Source organism: Dromaius novaehollandiae, chromosome 19 (assembly GCF_036370855.1).
Source record: "Dromaius novaehollandiae isolate bDroNov1 chromosome 19, bDroNov1.hap1, whole genome shotgun sequence".
Taxonomy (NCBI): Eukaryota; Metazoa; Chordata; class Aves; order Casuariiformes; family Dromaiidae; genus Dromaius; species Dromaius novaehollandiae.
In genome coordinates, this window is record NC_088116.1 from 10,525,295 (window position 1) to 10,546,068 (window position 20,774).

General features: G+C 43.0%; 1 long non-coding RNA gene across 1 annotated transcript; it reads left to right on the forward strand.

Moving 5' to 3' along the window:
- The first annotated feature begins 339 nt into the window (after positions 1-339).
- Positions 340-20,291, forward strand: LOC135330337 (uncharacterized). The gene is made up of 3 exons (XR_010392308.1): positions 340-693; positions 12,192-12,337; positions 15,391-20,291. It is a non-coding gene; the product is annotated as an uncharacterized LOC135330337 (long non-coding RNA).
- Positions 20,292-20,774: the final 483 nt, after the last annotated feature.

A 20,774-nucleotide genomic window follows, 5' to 3' on the forward strand; every position in this document is an offset into this window, starting at 1 on the left:
TGCCGGCTTGCAGGCGTTTTTGTGACTTGCGCTGGGATGACCCTCCGCGCTGGAGCAGCGAGGCCTGTGGGACACGTCTGCTTCCCCGGGCGCTACCAGGGCACCCGCACGCGGGCGCTGGGACAGCTGCAGGGCAGGCCTAACCACAGGGCCCGCAGTTACATAGCGTGAGTGCAAATCAGTGTATGGGCTGCACTCGCCGACGCCGGGGCCGCGCTGGCACATATCGCCCCCCCGCACCCGCACCCGCAGCTCGGTTCCCGTTATTAAACTGCGTCAGCAGGAGGAAGCGAGGCCTCGCGGCCGCCCCGGGCCGCTCGCGCGCCGCCGCCTCCCTGAGGGCGCGGCCGCCCCCCCCGCGGCTCGTCCGTCGCCTCCAAGCGCGCGCTGCGGGCGGAGGCCGCGGCATGTGGGGGCGGGCTGCCATGAGCGACCCACAGACAGAGGGTTTGGAAACAGCCGGCAGCTGCGCCTCACCTCGGCGCGGCTTTAAAAAGCTGCGAGAAGCTGCTGCCGGGGGGTTGCGCCCCCCGCGCCGGCGCCGCGGGGCTTTCCGCTTTCCTCAGGAGCCGGCGGAGCCGGGCAGCGCGACCCGGCCTCGGTGGCCGCCGGGCGGGCAGAGCCAGGGCGAAGTGAGGTCCTTCGGGCCCCGAGGGGTGGCTTTTCCGCCCAGGCAGCCGCGCCCCGCTTCAGGTAACGGCCCCCCGGGAGGCGGCCTCCTCGGCGGCGGGTGGGCGCCCCCGCCGCGTGTCCTTGGGTAAAGCAAAGTGGCTGTTGGAGGCTGCTTTGCTTTGGTTTCCTCTCTTTTAGTGCTCTTCTATGTCCCGCGGCTGTTTCTGAGGTGAAACACAGGGGAATTGGGGAGCGCTTGGTTGCTGTGGTGTTAGCTGTTTATGATAGAAAAAGAGTAAGCATGGGCAGAGGGAGGACACTTATAAAACCTATAAATGTATTTGTAACCCCCCCCCTCCTCTAAATTCAAGAAACACTGTGATATAATGTGTCAGAAATTTAACTGAGGCCGGGGCTTCGTGCGAGCCGCCCTCTCGGCGCTGCAGTGCGGAGGGGCCTGCGAAGCGCGGTGCAGCGGCCGGCTGCCTCTCCTCAGCGTGCGGTGTTAAAACTCCCCTCTGGTAAGACGTATTTTTATTGCGTGTTAGTCACGATTGGGTTCAAACAGAGCCCCGAGAGCCAAAAGTGCCGGGCCAGTCCGTTGCGCCGCGAGCGCCAGGCTGGCGGGAGGCGAGCCCGCGTGTGGGCCCCGCGCCGGCGGTGCGCGCCGTCTCGAGTGCAGCGCCAGGTGTAGGAGGTGCCGTCAGCCAAGAGTAAAACACTAACGAGACCATGCCAAGGTATTTCCTAGAGAAAAGACAGCGATTCTAATTATGTGAAACAACCTTCTCAAACTTCCCGGTAAGGATAAGAGAATAAATTAGGCAGTTCGTACAGGAGAGGGAGAGAAGGGCGGGGGGGGAAAGGAGCTTTACAAATTCTGTAGCACCGCTGACTAAGTGCTGATTTACAGTAATTCCTTTCATTTCTTTTCTAATTAAACATCTCCTGAAGGATCAGTCCTGTCAATGTGATCTGAGGCCTATAGCCTGAAGTGTAAAGTGAGGCAAATTGCCTGACTTACTTGCAATGATAGAGTCATTTTGGAAGGAGATTGAAAATCAATACTTGTCATCCCTGCACAGTGCTCTTTATTCAGAGGGGCAATTTGTAAGTGTAATCTGTGTGAGTGTAGTGGGAGCATACAAAGTTACAGTACTAGTCATGTAGAGTGAAATGACAGAATATAAAATACAGGCTTATTGCCATTTTATTCATATTAATGTCAGGGAAGCTTATGAATAAGCACAACATTTTAATTCAGTGCTGCGCAGCCAGGCCACTTGCTGCAGTTTTTGGCTTAAGCTGCAATCAGCATTAAGGGTACCGATGTTTGACATAATTTCCCTATTGACAATGTCAGGCAGTATCTCCGTGCATCTGCGTTCAGCCGTGGCAAGGCAAACAAGGGCTAAAAAAAGAAGAGGATCAACCCCACATACGCTGCGAAAATAGCAAACAAGCTCTCAGTGATCATGGGGCTTAGTCAAACTCGAAGAGGATGGCAGCACTAGAGTGCAGATGCAATCACGGAGGACAAGAGGCACTCAAGAGCTTGTGCTTTTCTCAAATGAGAGTACTCAGGAGTGGAAGACTGACAGCTCCGGCTTACTCCAAGCATAATACAGTCAGGTGCCGTGTTAGCTTCTCTTTGTAAGTCTGGCAGTTCGCTTTAATCTGCACTGGTAGCTATGAACAGTTTCCCTCCTGAGCCTCCCCTGAACTGAATTTGCCAGTAATGACAATTACCGGGACAAATTAGTTAGGACAAAATGCAGAAGGACAAATGTGCCTCCGTTACTGCAGGGAGACTGTCTGGTTCACTTTGCCTATTCACCTAATTAGAGCTAGAGAAGGGAGTTGTAGTGCTGGTCAGCACTGCGATCTCTATGCCATTATTCAACTAAGGTATTTTCTCATGCTAGAGCGTATGCTGAGAGAAAGTGTGAAGTCAGAAAGGAAAATATGACATTTCCTTCTCTGGAAAAAAAGAATATGACATCCAAATTATTCAGAAAAAGCAGTGTTACTTTGAAGAGAGCACACCTCAAAGCACTACTTCCCTCCCAAGATAAAGAGGGGAAATTGTAAAATTGGCCTAAATCCTTCCTGCGGGCCTGTGTCCAAAAATTCTCCTCTGCAGAGTATGGCTCTCCTGTGGGTGAGCCACACAGGGAAAAATAGAGTCTATTTTTCTATTCAGCTCATCTCTTACTGGGTTTTAATATTACTTGTTTTTTGTCTTAGAGTGAATTTTAAATAGCTTTGTCTGAACTTTTTTCCTGAGTTTGGTGCCAGTTACCCTGGCTTAAGAGGTAGAGTAGGCAGGTGGAAAACAGAAATATGCCCCACAACAACTCCTGCTGGAATGCCTTAATGCTTTTGTAATTTCCTTAAATAATGAAAAGGTTTTATTGACACTCTCTGGTCCTGAGGCACCCATGGCTCTTTTCCATTATTTTGGGGAAACAGACTTAAGTTATGCAGAAAAGATTTTACATTAAAATTAGAAGGGAAGGCTAATTTCAGACATCTTTTCCCATGTAGAGAATGCTACTTTGGTACCCAGACCTGTTGACAAAAGCAGGTTTTGGAAACACATTTATTGCCAAAGTTATTCTAAAGCATGGTTGTCCAGGACTCCCAAACCTTAGCCCCTTGGGTGGGAGGAACAGGAAAGCGCAATGACGTGCTTCTTTCCAGTGCTGCTCCCCCCTCCCAGCCCACCCGAGAGCAGTTGGCATGCCATGTTTCCTGCAGATGGAGCACAAATGGCACATGTACAGCTGATGCGCTCTGGCACTCGGGCAACGAGATTGCATTTGCCAGCTAGCTCACCAGCCAGCCAGAAGCCAGATTTAATTTGGAAAAGAATGGTCCACAGTTGTTGCAGAAATAGCAGAGAGCAGATTTTTAATCATCCTCTGTTCCTCCCTGTTCAGTCTCATCCTGTAATTGGTAAATGAGAGGGCCAATCAGCTCAAATCAGGGGAAAAATGTTTCAGAAGCAGCCAGTGGGACATAAAACAGAGTTACCCACTCCTTGATAGCATGGTCTTGCAGCTGTTTACAAGTCAGATTTGGCTAATTGGAGGGTCCCAGGGAGTGATTATTTCTCTTTCTCAATTCCATGTATAAATTCTAGTAGAAAAGAGCTTTCACTTGCCGCCTTCAATTTTTTTTTGTGCTGTTAGCCATTTGCCATTTTATCGACCAGCAGGAACCTATGTCATTGTATATATTTGTAGATAAACATAGACTGATCAGAAATTAAAACATTTTTAACTGAGTGTAGTAAAGGGCTTGAAGAATTAAATTTCATATATTATTTTCTGTGTTTATCACAGTGATTTACCCTCCCTGTATGTCTTCATTGGTAGCGTGCTTTACTTCAATCTGAATTATTTTCTTAAGTCTTCAAGCCATGACCTGTAAAAATGAATGAGGACTACCTCTGTCTCTGGACTGCTAGACACTTCAGGCAGGGCCTGTTTTCAGCTGACAGCAGCACAGCAATTGGCCTTTCAAGATACCTCAATCTAGGAATCTTGAAGTTACTTTTCACTTTAGGAATGATTGGCTTGATTGTGCGTCATTGCCCTTCTTAAGGAGAACATCTTCTTTAGATCTTGCCCTTCCTTTCATGGGACAGGATATAGCTGTTCTGGGAGAGGATGGATGGCAGAATATAGCCCTGCATTTGAAACAGAATTTTCACCTTCTTGAGAATGAGCGTTGAGCCATTTCTTGTAGACTGATCTGCAGAATGTCTTGCTTTCCATCCCATAATTCAGTCCCAGGAGGGCTGCATATGTTGAACCATGATGCCCTGCTGCCTGTGCCTTATTTAAAAGACTTGGTTCTTTTCAAGTTTAGTCTCTAATGCATCGTCTTCCGCATCTCTGCTGCACAGAGCTCTATCCCATGGACCTGAAGAGCCTCCTTGGCCATTCCCATTAGTACAGCATTATCCGTGGGTCTGGGTAGTGGAAAAATGTGTGTTAGATCTGTAATCTCAGCTGGTCCGAGCTATTGTTGTCTGTACCTATTATGCTATTATCTGCCAGTTTTATTTACAAAACTCCTATTTGTTGCTCACGTTTCTTTTTGCTTCTTGTTAAGTGGGTTTTTGTTGGCTGTAATCCATCAAGCTCTCTATAGCTTTAGCAAAAGTACAGTTATGCCCCCCAATGGCTTTTGAGCCTGTAGAATCCAGCACTAGAAAGCCACCAAGCTGGTCCTGTGACCAGCCTAATGTTTTCAATTTGGAAAATGCTACATTTACGAAGGCCATCAGTAAATACGTCCCATTTGAAAGCTGATTCAGCCACCGACTACGTCTCATTGACTCCAGCCTGGCCAGGTTTAGGCTTGAGCTCCTGACCTAAAATCTGCAAAAACCCGTGTAAGTCCTGTTGAATTGAACAGCAAGAGCTATCACGACCCACACCTCAGAAGGGGGCAGCTGAACACCTCACCGAAAGGCACACTTGGGACATCCTCTAGCCCCTCCGGGATGCTGCCCAGGAGGGTTATACCTGCCATCCCTGGAATACACCTACAAATCTGCAGGGGGAAGATTCCTCAATGACAGCTACCTGGAGCAAATTTTGACAGAGGTTACTTCAATCGCACTTTGGGGATGCAGTAACCATGGAAACCTGAGAGAGAAACTGCTTCTCAACTTTCTGTCAATGCCAACATGACAGTTTAAAAAAAATCTTCATTAATACGTCCATATATTAGAGGTTGAACACTCTACACAAGCTCTTTTGGAGGTAAACAAAGGCCTAGAGTTTTAATAATAGAGGAAAGGTAGACGAGTGGATTTTACATCAGCAGAGCTGGGCCCATTGATTCCAGTGGAGCAGTGCCAATTTACTCATGCTGCTTTTCCAAGCCAGCATTTCTTAGACAGTAAAACACATATATATATATTTTTCTGGGCTGGTCTCTGTATTGGCTTGTGCCTTGCTACATATTTCAGTTTAAAACCCGTATGCTAGTATGCAGTTTAGCTAGTGTAGCCCTCAAGTACAGATGCAGTTGCACTGGGCATAAAAATGCTTGGTCTTTTTAAAGCTACAATGGTGTGCTAGTAACCATATTAAGAAGTCAGACTGTGTATTTCTGAATTGTTATAGCTATACAAAAAATGTGTTCCACAGGAGGTTAGGGCGTACTGAAATTCCATGAAAATATTGCCTTAATACTCTAAAGCTACCAGAAAAGCAAATAAAAGAAAGAGTTATTAGGAAAGGAATAGACAAAGTAAAACTAAGCCATTTTGTAAAAGCATGGTTGACCCACATCCTGATACCCTGAGCAGTTTTGCTCCCTTTATCCATTGTATTAGAGCTGGAGAAGATTCAGAGAAGGGTAACGAGGGTGGTCAGAAGTGAGGCATGGCTTCTTTGAGAGAGGTGACCGAATAGGTCAGGACTTCACAGACTCACAACACAACAGAGCTCTACAAAACTATGAATGGTCCAGAGGGAGTGGATGGGGATAGTGTGTTCACCATCACTTCCAGTACAAAAATCGGGAGGTATGAACAGGACTAGCAGCTGTGTTCAGGACAGACAGAAGAAGAGTTAGTAGATCTGTGAAGGGTGTTGTATTTGCAGAAAATGCGTGTGGGTTCCAGAGAGTCTGCACAGTATTTGGAAAGGACATCTATTGAGTGTTCCTAGATGGCAAATAGTGCTAGGTTCAGGAAATCCCTTGAGCTGAAAATCGACAGAGATTGGGAGAGCGCTCAGGGAAAGCGCCATGTACATTTGCTGTGTTCTTGCTCTCCTCTGCCTGTCAACTTACTGCCCTTGTTGAAGATGGGGTACGCAGCTAGATGAATCCAGGTAGAGCTGCTCTTATGTTCTTAGCTGGCTAAATCAGAATATTAATGCATAAGCAAACATGCCAGATAAAAGTGGTGGTTAATACTTGCCAATGTATACCTTATGCACTTATCTTACAAGTGGAGTTCAGTTTTAAATGCTTATAATAATGCTCACTCTAGAACGTGGTGTCAACTCTTTACTGAGAATTAGAAAGACACTAGCTTTTTGTTTGCACAAATAATACAATGTTTGAAAAGTGCAGGGTTGTGTAGTAGTTATTTTTTCATAAAATAGCTTGACTTTTCAAAGAGATTGAGAAGAAGATAAATATAATGACTCCACAGACTGTGAATATATTTTAGTATTAATTCTTTGCTGTAAACTGCAACTAATTTCTTTCTGCTTAATTTTTCCTAAATTCCTGGCTGCTAGTTCCTGCTATTAGTACTATCATGATTATTTCTTAGACAGTTAATTCAGTGTAAGGGTGGTCAGAAATTGCCACCTGTGATCTGATTCAGGGTTTCTTGCACCATGGCACGATATCTCTAATGCAGCCACAGTTAGCAGCCCGGAGTGGGTGAACCGTGGGCTTGGCGGCGGTCTCACGGGAGCGCGGAGGAGCGCTCTGAGCATCGCGTGTCTGCTGGGACGGCAGCAGTGCAGAGGAAGAGCACGGGAAGGTGGATGGTCCTTCCAGGGTCCCAGTGGAGTTGCAGTGCATCCGAGTGTGGGTGTAGCTAGGCTTGATGTGCCGGGGGATATCGTTCGTCACTGGCCATGCCAGATCGGGGTTTTACTTCTACCATGAAAGTTTCGTATATGGCTGTTTAAGGAACAAAGCCAGCAGCTGGTTCAAGCTCTCTGGGCCTGAAGCAGCAAAAGCAAAGACCAAGGTGTCTGCAGTGGCCCACACATGCAGTCCAGCTAGCACAGACAGCAGCAGCAGGGTTGTCCCAGAAGCAGGGGCTTCAGCACCGACTAGCAGTAAGGGGGGAAATGCCAGGGCCGCGCTTTCCCATTTGACTTCTGCTGTTACACTGTGGTTGTAGAGATATGCCACCCCCCCCCCCCCCATTCAGCCACACCGTCTTTTTGGGGTGTGGATCTCTCCACAAGCACAGGCCAATGCTAATTAAATAGGATGCTTAGTTTCATAACAAATTTATTGTTAAAGGTGAATTATCCCAAATGCAGTACAGCACCTAATGTGTTTGATATTTTAGAGTCAGTTTAAATAAACAAACACTGAAGCTAATGCTCCCAGCAATCTGGAGGGAATTAACATCACACTGCAAAGGGTGTTTAAATTACTTTTAAAATTCTAATTAGCCCGTGAACAGCAGTGAGTGTGGGACAAATTGCCTGGCTTCAAAACAAGACAATCAAAAAACGACCACAAAGGAAAACAAAGGGTGGAGGATGGCTGCCATGAAATAAATGAAAACGACCCCATCCGTTTATTTAAGTAATAGCCCATTTTGTGGCTTATGTTACATTGTCCCAGGTTTACAATACTCTGGGAGACCAGGAGGCAAAGGAGAAGCTTCAGTGGGATGGAAAGAGAGTGTTTGACTGCTAAAAATGATGGCAATAAAATCCCAGATGCTTAGCTGCAATGAAATTAACTGGAAACTAGTTTGGGGTGGTTTTAATTGCAATAATCACAACAATTGTTCTGCCTTAGACTCCACCTTTCCCGCCATTTCTCCGCTTCCCCATTCATAAATAAACCAATAGGAATTTGACTGAAAGCATTCATGGCTTTATAAAACAGACTGTCCAGAAAAAAAATTGGGACTCCAAAGGCATTTTGCACTCCTGATGTTTTTCTTTATTGTAGATATACCAGCATGCAGCAGAATATAACGCTCCACCCTGCAACATGGTCCAGCACTTTGGAGTTGTGCCTGGTGCTGAGATCTGGTTAGGAAAAAGTTTCAATGGGCAGATTTTGTCTGTCAAAATTTATTTCTCTTGCCCTTTTAGAGATTGGCTGCTTCTATTATAGATAATTGAACCGAAATAATGTCAGACTCGTGCCATAAAACTGAATAGGATGTTGTTTTTTCAGCCTTTGCAATGCTATGCATTTTTCCCTGGTATGAGATCAGTTTGGCTTATTTCAGCTTCACACTGTTTTGTAACTCTGAGTCTCCCGTGATGAGCAATGGACAAGCAACAGGATTGCTTTGAGTTTTGTGGGTTCGTTTTCCTATGCTAATCTGAGTCCTTCTCATAAATCGGGAGAACTAGAAGTACTACGTTCTCCGTTTTTTCTAATCGGAAGTTTTTACAGTTGCCTCTCAATCCTCTGATCATAAGGAAGCATCAGAAAATGCTAAAGATATAAAGAACTGTAATTTACTTTTTACACAGCAAACTCTATTTACTGAATAGAAGCCATCACTTTATTGGATCTGGCTCATGGAATCACTTTGCTAAGTTGAGTTCAGAAGTTCTGCCCCTTGAAGTGGAAAAAGGCAAATTAAGTGGGAATGGCTGTGATTCCTGTCCCCTTCCCATTTGCTCCTCAAATCTGTGAGCATTTTATTCCACTTTGGAGTCTGCTTCTTCTGGAAGTGCAGCTTATTTTTCTTGCAGACTGTTCAAATCTAAGAAGGCAGAAAAATGTCACAAACAGAATGACGATGTTTCTCTGGCTCCTGCGAGACCACATAGTGCATAGAGATAATACCTTTGTGATAAAACACTGAATTATGATCTAAGTTAGAGAAGGACTCACTCTTTTTCCAAAAGTTGTCTTTGTTTCAGCCTATTAGATTTGAGCCCCACAAATCTCAGGCTGGGAAACATGTGAGTCCCCTGGCTGTGATTCCCAGGTGTTGGCATTCAGGTCCTCACTGATGGAAGTACTCACAGGACCTGAGTCCAGACTGAAAATTGCCATTCCTGTCTCAGGGCACCTGAGAGCCTCCCTTTACGTGGCTCTACGGAGAGATATTAAATGTCCCTTTCCTTCCTCTGCCAAAACCGTATGTTTACATTTTTTGATTCAGATGTTTCAAAACTCTTCCAATATTTTTTAAACAAATGCTGAAGAAGCAAGTGGTCCTTTAGCTGTTCCACTGCATGAGGCAGCATTTTTCTTCTTAAAGAAGCGATTAAAATGTTCAGCATATTGAGTGATTGGATTGGCTGAACATTTCTAGGTGTCCTGTAATAGTCATTAATGTGAATTAGTTATGTATTTCATTAGCTGAGCCAAAACTTATACTCTGGCTGAATGCTGAAAATGGGAAAACCTCTCTGGATTAGATCAAAGAAATTAAAATAAGAACCATTCAATGGTAGCAGTTAATGTACTGTAACTAACTGAAGAAAAAAGTCTCCTTCCAGTAGCAAAACAGTAAGTGTAAGAGAGGATCAGTTTGTTTTGTAAATGTTCTGAACACAGCATTTGCATTACCTGTCACCAGTGAATTGTATAAACATCCCTAAGGGGGTTGCTGGTATGTTGTGACAGGCTACACAGCCAGACTGCGTTTCAGCTGTGTCCTTGACTCTCTGATTTCCAGGGTCCTTGAGACATTATAAGGAAAGCCACAAGGGGGAAGACCTCATATATGGCTGTATAGACCCCTGTGCTCTATTTTAGTTATGTGAATGTCTATAGTTTTATTGCATTCGTGCTACCAGGCCTTGCCATTTCCTCCGTTCCTCTGCATGTCACCAAAAGGCATCACTCTACGGATTCTTCCCTTTGAGTCCTCTGATTTGATTGAGCCATTGCAGGAGCACCTCAGGCTGTAGCTAAGGACGAACAACACACTCTGTAGGCAAAACCACAGAGGTCGACACACTGGTTGGCCTTCAAACTGTGTTCAAAGTTTATAGATCCCACATTCAATTTGCAGTATTACCAGTCAGGCTTATCCGCACATCTAACCAGAGTACACCTTCTTATGCTGAGTGCCGTATGTTCCCCAGAAACAAAGAATGTCAAGCTAAGGATCTTAAAATTTTAATATAGAAGACAAGGTAGAGATAGATGCATTATTATCTCTCCTTCACAGATGGAGAAAGGAGGTAGGAAGTGATATATCAAAAATGATTTAGGATATCTGAAGTCCAGCTAGGAACTACACCCAGCTGAACTGGGCCCTGATTGAGTGCCTTGACCAGAAAAGGCTCTCCAGCTTCAGCTGAGGAGTCCAGATCAAATCCAGGCTGAACATTCAACCCATCACTTGAGAGAATGCTCAAAGCTTTGCTTATCCCCTTGCAAATCATAGAACATTTTTTCACGTTAAGAACAAAATGTTCTTAAATTTCCAATTTGTTTTGTCATGTGCCATTATTTCTAAAGGATAAACTTCCTTCTAAAATTCTTTTTTCACCATTTATTATCCTGAAAAGGTGTTTATTTTTTGGTAGTTGCAAGAATGCATTAATTTATAAGCAAATAGACAGTAACTCGTCACCAGTAGGTCTGGCAAGTAATTTTTTATGAACTGTTTTCATTTCCTGAAAATACCACTATGAAACTATTCTGAAGAGAATTTAAGTCCCATAACTCTCTAAAACAGTGACTGAAAAACTTTTTTCAAAATCTTCAATATATTTATTAACTCAAACTGCAACTTGGTTGAGTACATGTAAGAAAAACTACATATATATATATATATATAATGTATAAATACTGCTTTTCTGTGGTTTGGGATAAGATTAAAAAAAAACGCAGAAAATTCTTACAAGCTGGAAAAACAAATTCCTTCTCAGCCCTGGTAATAATAATACTTCTATAGTATTTGTTGTCTTCAAAATAAGCCACTTAGCAAAGCCAAGGCAGAGTATCCTATTCTGAATTAAATCTATCACATTGGTGTGGGAATAAAAGTGAAAAGACTCACCAAAGATTGCGATGAGTCTTTCGAAGCACTGGAACTAGAGTTCCGGTCCTTTCTTCCTACCTGCCTTGTGCTCAGTCGTCAGCATCCACTGTCTCAAACTGACAAGAGGCAATTTAGAAAATATTATTTGGCAAGCAGTATAAATTTCTAATTTCTGGTATGGAAAATGCAAAGGGTTTCTATAGTTAACAGGCTGACTATTCAGTTTGAGTTAACTCAGTCCAGTATAGTTAATCTTCAATAGAGACTAGTTTTAAAAACTTGTGGGGGAAGAGGAAATAAGGAAATTATCTTCAGAAAACATACTTTACTATGCCTTTCATTCTTCTAGTTCCTACATACTGACTGGATTTCTCTTCAAACTGATATGCATTAAAAGCATGTATTTAGCATTTCTGTGATTTGATACTATCAAAATCATTAGGTTTTTCTCTGCTTAGGACAAAGTGTTAAACACACTCAAAGACGCACTTAAAAACGAGCTATAAGCAGAAAGTTTCATGATGTGGCCATAATGTCATAGCTAGCCGAACCCTCTTTGAACTATATCAGAATTCAGGATCGTATCAAATTCTTCCCTTTTCCTCCCCACAAATGTTGATTTCATCCTATTTTCTGACTTAGCTTATTTCCGTCGCTTTCTTGTGGTATCTTTCCTCTTTCAACACAACATCAATGGTAAAACAATTGAAACTGTATTTCTCATACAAGAACAGACTCCCAAAATCTTGGGGAGTTCAGAGCCGTGTAGAGATTGAGTCTGAAAGCCTTTGAATGTGGATTTCCCAAGAGGCTGTTGGGTTTTATTTACATTTCCTATTTCCTGGCAGAGATGTCAGTTGGTATTTTCTGATTTTCTCTTCAGGAACAAAACAGGGATGTAAGATGTGAACAAAAAGGTACAAGAAATTGTCAGCTGCTGCCAGGAGGCACCCTTTCTCTGATCCGCTGTACCCGTACTCCAGGTTTCTCCTGCTGTTGTGTTATACCTGAAAACACTCAGCTACCCAAGTAAGTGGAGTTTCTTTAAAATTAGATCATTGCCCAACATGCGCCATTCCTAGAACTCTTTTACAAATCCCTCTTCTCTACTTGCAAACATAAGAACAAGGCCTTTGAGACGGATGGGTCGTCAACATGCCACAATATTATCTAATTCAAAATAAAACACACCGCAAGTTGTGCAGACCACAGGAGTACAGGCCAGTGGGGATCTGTGAAAGCTGTCCTTGCAAAAAGCTTACTCACTCCCACTGTCTCCTTCTCTAGAACTGTGCACCAGCTTGCAGAAAAAAGCATGGAGAGGCACTTTCATCCTGCTTTATCCTTTTAATGTCAATATCCAGAATCATTTCCATCTTTAGATCTTTCCTCTCCCCCTACAGAAGAGTAGAGAAGAGGGAGAAGCCCTAAGCAAACCCAAAGCCTAGCAATTTGACTTTGCATCATTACAGCAATCTCAGTGGGAGCCATCTGATAAAAAATTTAACAGCCTCATGTTCCTATTTCCAACACAGGTACTGGAAAGACATTGTTAAATAATGGGCCTGCATTTCATATGGTTTCTTCTGCAGCCTTTAATCAATAAAATGTTCTTTAGATCAATACAGATGTTATTTCGCTGCTTGGAACCATTTATAAGTATATGATGGAGGTAGTCACAGCATAGTAAGTGCATAGTACGGATTGCTCTTGGGCACAGCACAGTTACAGCTCCACGCATACACAGCAGGTATCAATATAAAATTGGATACACCAGCATAAAATCACAACATCCTCTCTACCAAGCGGCTGCAGATAAGCTGCACTGAGGGAATGAGGGCTGAGTGTGTTTAACACTGTGGTTTGTTCCCTATCAGAAATGTCAGCAAAAGAGTTTTGCAGATTTATGTTGATTATTGTATCAGTAAACCGACGTATTCCCTTGCTGAAAGGATGTTTGTAAAATGTGTGTCTGGTGCCTTGGTAGTGGAAAATATAGAGGATAATTCTAATTTCTGCCAGCTCAGTTCAAGTAGATGAGTTTTATGCTGCATGTTGTGGGTGGAAAGTTTGGACTTTGCTGATGATCTAGCGTGAGAGGCTATTGTCACAATAATGTTGGTGCAGATAACATCAAAAGTGCTGCTGAGTGAGGTCTGTAAAATATCAGAACCCTGTTCGTAGTAATACTTTAACACTGGGATACAGCTTGCATTTTCAAAGCATTATAAAAACCCTGAATAATTAAGCATCTGGATTGGCAAGGTAGATACTCTATGAATTGAGCTGCAGAGAAATCAAACCCCAAGGTTACAGACAGATTTACAGCTTTGTCTTTCCTCCTGTATCAGGTGCAGGACTTTGACAGTCTGTTGGAAGAAACCTGACTTTTCAAAGAGGCCTGTGTTAGTATTGAGCAATGTAGGTATTTTTGATCTCTGCAATGCAAGCCATACTGTAAAATCTCTTCATTCATCAGCAGAGAACAGCAAGAAGGGGGACTACCCCGGCACAACCTCTCCAAAGTTCTCAAATTTGCCTGCTGCACAGTGAGCACGTAGCGGGGAGTGGGGAGCACTGTCTCCAGACACAAGCGCCAGACTGGGGACTGCAGCAGGGAAGAAGGGTCTGGGGCTGGGTCAGGCCAAGCTGTCCATGTCTGCAATGCACACGTTGTTGCCCAGGTTTTGTTACGACAATAATTAAGCATGCCGGAGTTACGTAGAAACAGTGACTCTCCTCCGAGTACTTAATTTTGCTATCAATTTTAATTTTCATATAAACTGCCATTAGTTAAATTGATGTAATGAGCCGAGAGTGATAGATAAAAAATGACAGTAGGGTGAGCATGGCTTCTGATTCCAACCAGTAAAAGTAACCAGCTTGTTAGTGGAGGTCTATAGGGGATATCTGGGAACTCACAGGTAAGCCTCAGTTTCAGCCTCTTCCTGTCATGTTTCGAAACCACCAAATCCCTCAGACAAGTAATTGTTCATTTTGGTGCAAACTCTGTGCGTTCAGATTCAAATCTCCTGTTTTCAAACCCAATTAGGAGATGGTAATTACCTGTGGGACATGGGGATTTTGTTTGTCTGCAGGGGCAATGCAGATATTCTGCTTGTATCTCCCCTTCCAGTCATCACTAAAACACTAGAGCAAAACAATGTTTTCCTCTTGCTGTTCTCAGGCAGTGCTATGCCAAATGAAGGCAATATTATGAGACTGCCTGTGTTTGGGAATAATCATGCAAGCTATTAATAATCATGTCTCACTGTTCTACAGCAGTGCTTACCCCCAGCTTTTGTGCGTTTGACACACAAGTAGCTATTCGATTATTCTCATCACCACCCTATGGACAGTGAGGCTGAGGTCATCTGGTAAGTCAGTCAGAAGATGAACCCAAATCTCTTGAGTCCCAGCGCAGTCATGTACTTCTTTTAGGATCTCAGCATTTCTGAAAATCGTGTCTATAATGTATTCTCTATCCCACTGTAAAACAATCCCTCCACACTCAAGGACAAGCTGAGCAGAGGAAGCATATTGCTAAGCAGCTGTTCAGTAAAGGAGACCTGCTGAACATGGAGAACACTGATTTCTTTTGAAAGGTGCACAAAAGAATGGCTTGGGAACCTTTTATGATACAGATGCCGCTCATTTGCCAGCCACTCTAGTAGGTGAGAAGACATATTCCCAACTTTAAATATAATTCCCAATAGCATAGAAAAGGCAGCCAGCAGCTCTCTCATTTCTGGATGGGGATTTCTTCCTCATCTTCCCCTTCATCCTGGTCCAAGGCCTGGTGAGGCTGAGTGTGTTAAGGCAGAGAATTTCATCAGATGTACCGGTTTCCTTAAAAAATAGGATGCTAGCCATCTGGCTCTGAATCCATCTTAAAATAATCTCTTCCATGTTATGCTGAGACCATTGAGTTCGTCAGAAACTCTGGTGGTCATTTTCCTAGAAAGCAAATTCAGCATAAGTTGGAGCTAGTGCAAACTGTCAAGGAGTTTATAAAATTCCTTACTGATGAACCCCATCCAGACTCTTAAATTCTGTTCTCTTCCTTCTCCTTGACTTGCTAGGAGCCTGGGACCAAAGGAATCACTACTGGGACCAGAATGTGAATTGAGCAAGAAAAATCACACCACCAGCCCCTGAAGCATGCATAAGTGTTTGAATGCCGCTTTGTTGTTGTTGAGACTGGAGTGAAAGAACATAAGGAAAAACAAACAGCAAAAACTAGATTCCCTGAGGAGTTAATTCAGCTGTGAGATTTCCTGTTGCCCCGGCTCTCAAGCGTGCTGGAAATGAGAGCAGCTGTTCTTGTTGAGGTCCTGCTATTAGTCCTGCTAAAAGTCAGATCCTGACCATTATTTCAGAGTTTTGGAACACTTGGCATGATGGCTGAGCAAAGATCCATGATGCAGAAAAGTGCCCTTGCATCCATTTTCTCGGGACCTGTCTTGCCTATATTTACAGGCCGATATAGAAACGGCACCTATGCTTTTGGGACGCTACTGCTCAGAGCTGGTATCAAAAGAAATTGGGATTGGAGGGGTACTGCGCTGGAAAGAATTGGGATCCCTGTGACTCCTCTCCCTCCCTTCACACTTTTTGCAGCATCAGCTACATAGCTCAGAAGTACTGAAGGACGAAGTCATTCTTTGCCCTTTACCTTCTCCCTCCTGCACATAGCTCCAAGAGGAAAGGCAGTCAGATGGCATCTTGTACTTCAGAATAGTGCCCTACTGGTCCAGAAGACAGCTTCTTACCCCATTTTCTCTTCATGCCTAAGGTCAGCCATAACCTGATCTACAGTATACTGAGGTGCCATTGTACTGAAAGACTAATTCTGATTTGGCAGGTGAGATAAGGAGATGCTATGAATAATAAAGAACCCTAGACCTGATCTCATAATAAAGTAGCTGACAAATATACGTAGAGAAAAATCACAAGATTTGCAGCAAAAAATGAAGAAGGAGGATGTCTTGATATTTCTCCTAAATAGAAAAGAGATTTGAGAATCACTGCATCAGATCCCTGAAATCTTAGGTCCTGTGTGCCATGATGGCCGACAACAAGGAGAACAAACTTCACGTATGGTACGCAGCTGCAGAAACATGATACAGATCCACAGAGGTGGTCCTGGGATTGCCTTAGGCACCGCTTAGCAAAATACATACACTCTTGTCCCCTATTTTACAAGAAACATACTGCTCTTGACGTACCGAGCAGAACAACTCAACAGCCAGGTTTGCAAGGGGATCCAGCTGCGTGAAGATGAAGAGTTTTTGTTTTTAATGCATAGAAAATGCTGATGGGGACATTAGCATAGGGTAGGAAGGCCCAAGGATGAAGAATGGTGGGGAAAGAAAAGCAAATTCACAGTAAAAATTAGGCAGTTTAAAAAAAGTTATTAGAAGAAACTGCTAAGGTGGATGGTGGGTTCTCCACTTCTTCAAGTCCTCAAGTCAGCACCAGATGTGTTTGCTGTGGTCAAGTGCAAGTTACTGAGCTCAGGAATGGAGTAAATGGATTAAATGTTGCTGACAGTGCCACAAGGAAACTCGGACTAGAAAATCTCTTTTGGACTGAAATCTACAGAATAAGAATTGCATGGAGATATTATTGATCCAATAACTGTAAACAAAGAATAATATTAGCATATTCTTGAACAACCGCCAACTGAACATAAGATGAATTCATCATGTCTTATTTGCTACTTAGACATTAGAAATAATAAATAACAAAAGGCAGTAATATTTTAGCTTCTGATTATCATTTACTCAAGGACCTAAGAGTACATTCACATACCAGTGGTTCCATGAATACTGTTGGGTGGTTTTGATCCAAAGCCCAGTGAAGTCAATGGGAAGATTCTCCTTTTTTGAAGAATTTCACGTCCAATTTTCATGTCTAATATGAGTAAATACAAAAAGTCACAGAACAAGTAGCAGAGCCAGAAACTGTATGACAGTCCTTGGTGTAGTGGTTGAACCATTAGATATATTGCATTAATCTGGGACGTCTTGTTCCTGGAACAGCCTAACTGAGTGCAGTAAGTAACAAGGCAGGAATCAGTTCATTTTTTGGGTGGCCCTTTATGCTAACTGGAGACAGTGTTCAGAAGAAGCCTAGTCTCAAACAGAAACAATGTCGGATTCATATGCTCAAATGTAAATGCGAAAGATTTTTGCTTTTGCCATGAAGTGACTGCTGAACTGTTCAGTGCTCTGTTAGTCTGCTCCTACTTGTCTCTGGCTTTTCCCTACAGGGAAATTTCCTGACGGTTGGCTTGACTGGCAGCTGCCAAATGCCACAGTACAGTGAGGAGCAAACCAACATGGCACAGATATTTCCGCTGGACCTTACATTGTAAAAAAAAAAAAAAAAAAAAAAAAAAAAAAAAAGTGGAATCCTGAAATCTCGAAGCATGCAAACAGAATGTGATTTCCAGTGCATTTAGAGCTGTCATGCCTTTGGGGCTATGTCTGCTCCTTCTTCCCAGTGGTACATGTTTTGAAGGGTGGGATTCATCCTATGTAACTTCTGACATATGAACCCAAAGTATCTACCTGACTTAGAGATGTCTGAAGTTATATATGTAGGTGTCCGTAGATGAGATGAATTGTCCCTGTATTCCATCAGCTGAGCGGAAGGTGGCCAGCTCGTATGGAGCCATGTACAACATAGGTTTCAACATTTCATCTGATCATGCTCACCCTTCGTGTTGCCAGTGATTAAGGAGCAATGTGATTTCAAGACTATGTTCACACTGAAGCTTTCCTTGTGATGGCTGTTGTTTTCACATGTTCTGTCAGGCCACTAATAGAAATGCTGCCCAGGATTTCATTGCAAACCATCAACTCACAGCTGCATTTCAGCAATACATTTCTGTGCAAGAAGTTCACTTCTGAACACCTGCAAATAAAAAGTGACATTGTTTGTCTCTTGTAAAATTGGGATGATTTTAAAACACTCCAAAGGATTTCTTAGTTGCCAGCTGGAAATGTTAGTTACATATTGAAGCAGGGCAGATCTGAGCATAGATCAGAGGTCAGAGCATTTGTTGTACCTTGACAGCCTTGTAGTCAAGAATCATGTCCACCTTGTATGTCTCAATTTTTCAATTTGTGAAATAGGAATCAGCCTTTTCCTCTCAGTTAAGTGCTTTGACTTTTACAAGTGAGAAATGTTAAACAAACAGATTCAATCGGCTGCAGTCATGGGAATATTTCCTTTAACTTCAGGGAGATTTGGCTTATGGCCTATGTCATATTGTATTGTACTGGTTCAATTAGAAAAAGAATAATGAATTAAAAGGTCATAGCTCTTTAAATTAAAGTGCAGGTAAAGGATGGTAAAATGTGGCGGGCTTTTCCTCCTTCACTGCCCTGAGCATTTACTATTAAGTACCAATGGGAGCTCTTCATCCAGCAAGTTCACTAATCTCCTTTTAATCTCATTGAGTCCTGAACATTTTCTGGAAAACATTTTTCAGAACTAATCTGCCCAGGCAGGGCGGGGGAAATGTTAAAACACACAAAAATCTGCGCAACAGGAAATAATGTTAGAAAGCTGTGAAAATCATTTATCCTTTTGAAGCGTAATGGTTTTTAATTTTCTCATGCCCTGATCTCCCTGGCAACAATTTAAAAGTGCATAAGCATTCATGAATCAAAGCTGTTCACGTCTGCATTTTTAATTATGTGTCATTGGATTGAAACTTTCCCTTTGATCTTTGCATTTAAAGGGATTTACAATTTAATGATTACAATCCCCTTCCCTCTCAAAGTCTATGCTTGTTATTGAGCAGTGTCACAAAGGAGTCCCTGTTGGACAGGGGGAAGATAGTTCTGTGGAGGACGTTATAAGCAGGTCTGAAACCTGCCTTATGCTCTGACTCATGGAGAAGATTCTTACGTAGTGGGGCTTCCCCATGCTGGTGACTCTAGGCCTTCTGCTGCTCTAGGCAAAACATCTAAAAACAAAGGAAGATAAAAATAAAGAACAAAAATAACCTGGTTGCCCATTAAACAGTGCGATGCTCTAGGCAGCTGCCTCTTGTGCCGAAGGTAATGACTTCAGAGCCACATAGCATGGACAGCGTGACAAATGGAGATAAAAATGCTCCTAGGTTGTAGCCATGAGGGTAGCTGGAAGCGGTTGATGGTTTTGAGGTGTATGGAGCAGTTTGTCCTTGCCAGCAGAAATCAAGCAAACAGAAGCACTTGAACACTTCAAAGTGCACACAAGCTATTTCATGGCGCCAGCTGGGAGGATGAGCTCCGGGGAGGCTGGTTTCAGCGAGGCAGAAAGAAGGCCTGGTGGTAAAGTGCAGGTTGAGGGTAGGGCTGTCAGACTGCCTCCGTTTCGTTTTTAGTCCTGAAGAGAGAGCTGAGTGCTGCTGGTTTGAAGCGGGGTACAAGTGAGGAAGCCTGGGTAGGGTGAAAGCTGTGGTAGCTTTTCTGTGTAACACAGAGCTGCAGAGAAACAGGGAATGAAATCCCTAAACAAATACAAGGTACAGAGACACTGTAGCTGTGAATGCCATATACACAGTTACGAAGAGTGCATGACTTTGGCGAAGTCACTTGACCTCTTCGTTTTCTCATGGGGGATCACAAATGCCCAACTACATCCTGTACGTGCACGGCAAGTTAACCCCTTCGCCACAAAAAGCACTGCGATGCTCGCCGCTGGCACTAAAAGTTGTCAGCAGTTTCCCATTAGATGGGTGTATATGTGTGTGATGATGCAACGCATAGCACATGCTAGGTACTCTCTAATGAGTCGCTCTTTTCAAAGCTTTTTGCTAGATATTTAATTTTCTTGCTGAATAACAGTTTAAAGGTCATGCGGATCAGTGACACATGCAAAACAAATGCATGTTACTTTTGATGTGCCTGTGGAAAATTAAGGCCTTGCACGGACTGCTTTATATGCACAATGTTATTGTATTTTCTTACAAAAAAATCAATAAAAAAGTATTAAACTAAAAATCCTGAGCAGAATATTTTATGTCTTATTAAGCTACTTACAGGTTCAGCTAGGATAGTAAGGGTCCTATTAATCAATGCTTTAAGTTGACTCCATGGTGAGTTGATGAATTGAAAAATTTGTTAAAATCTCTTTTTGTCTCTCTTTAGAGGGTCTTAGTGTGGCGGATTTTGTGAAGTGAGCATACGTTTGTGCTATTAGCAATAAGTTAACATTGCATGATTTAACATTAGACACATCTTTTATTGAGCCTATACTTAAAAAAAAGCCTGTATTTTCACTGAAATGTGCTCTATGATGATCCAGTTTTAGAATCATTTTCTCAGATGAAAAAATTCGTGGTTACACTATTGACAGCTGCTGTTAAATTGCTGCAGATGGGATTATTCTTAGAGGTAGACTACTCACATCCAAGTAAAGGCTATGGGAAAAGATCCTAACATTTGTAGCCACATTACTCAGAAAA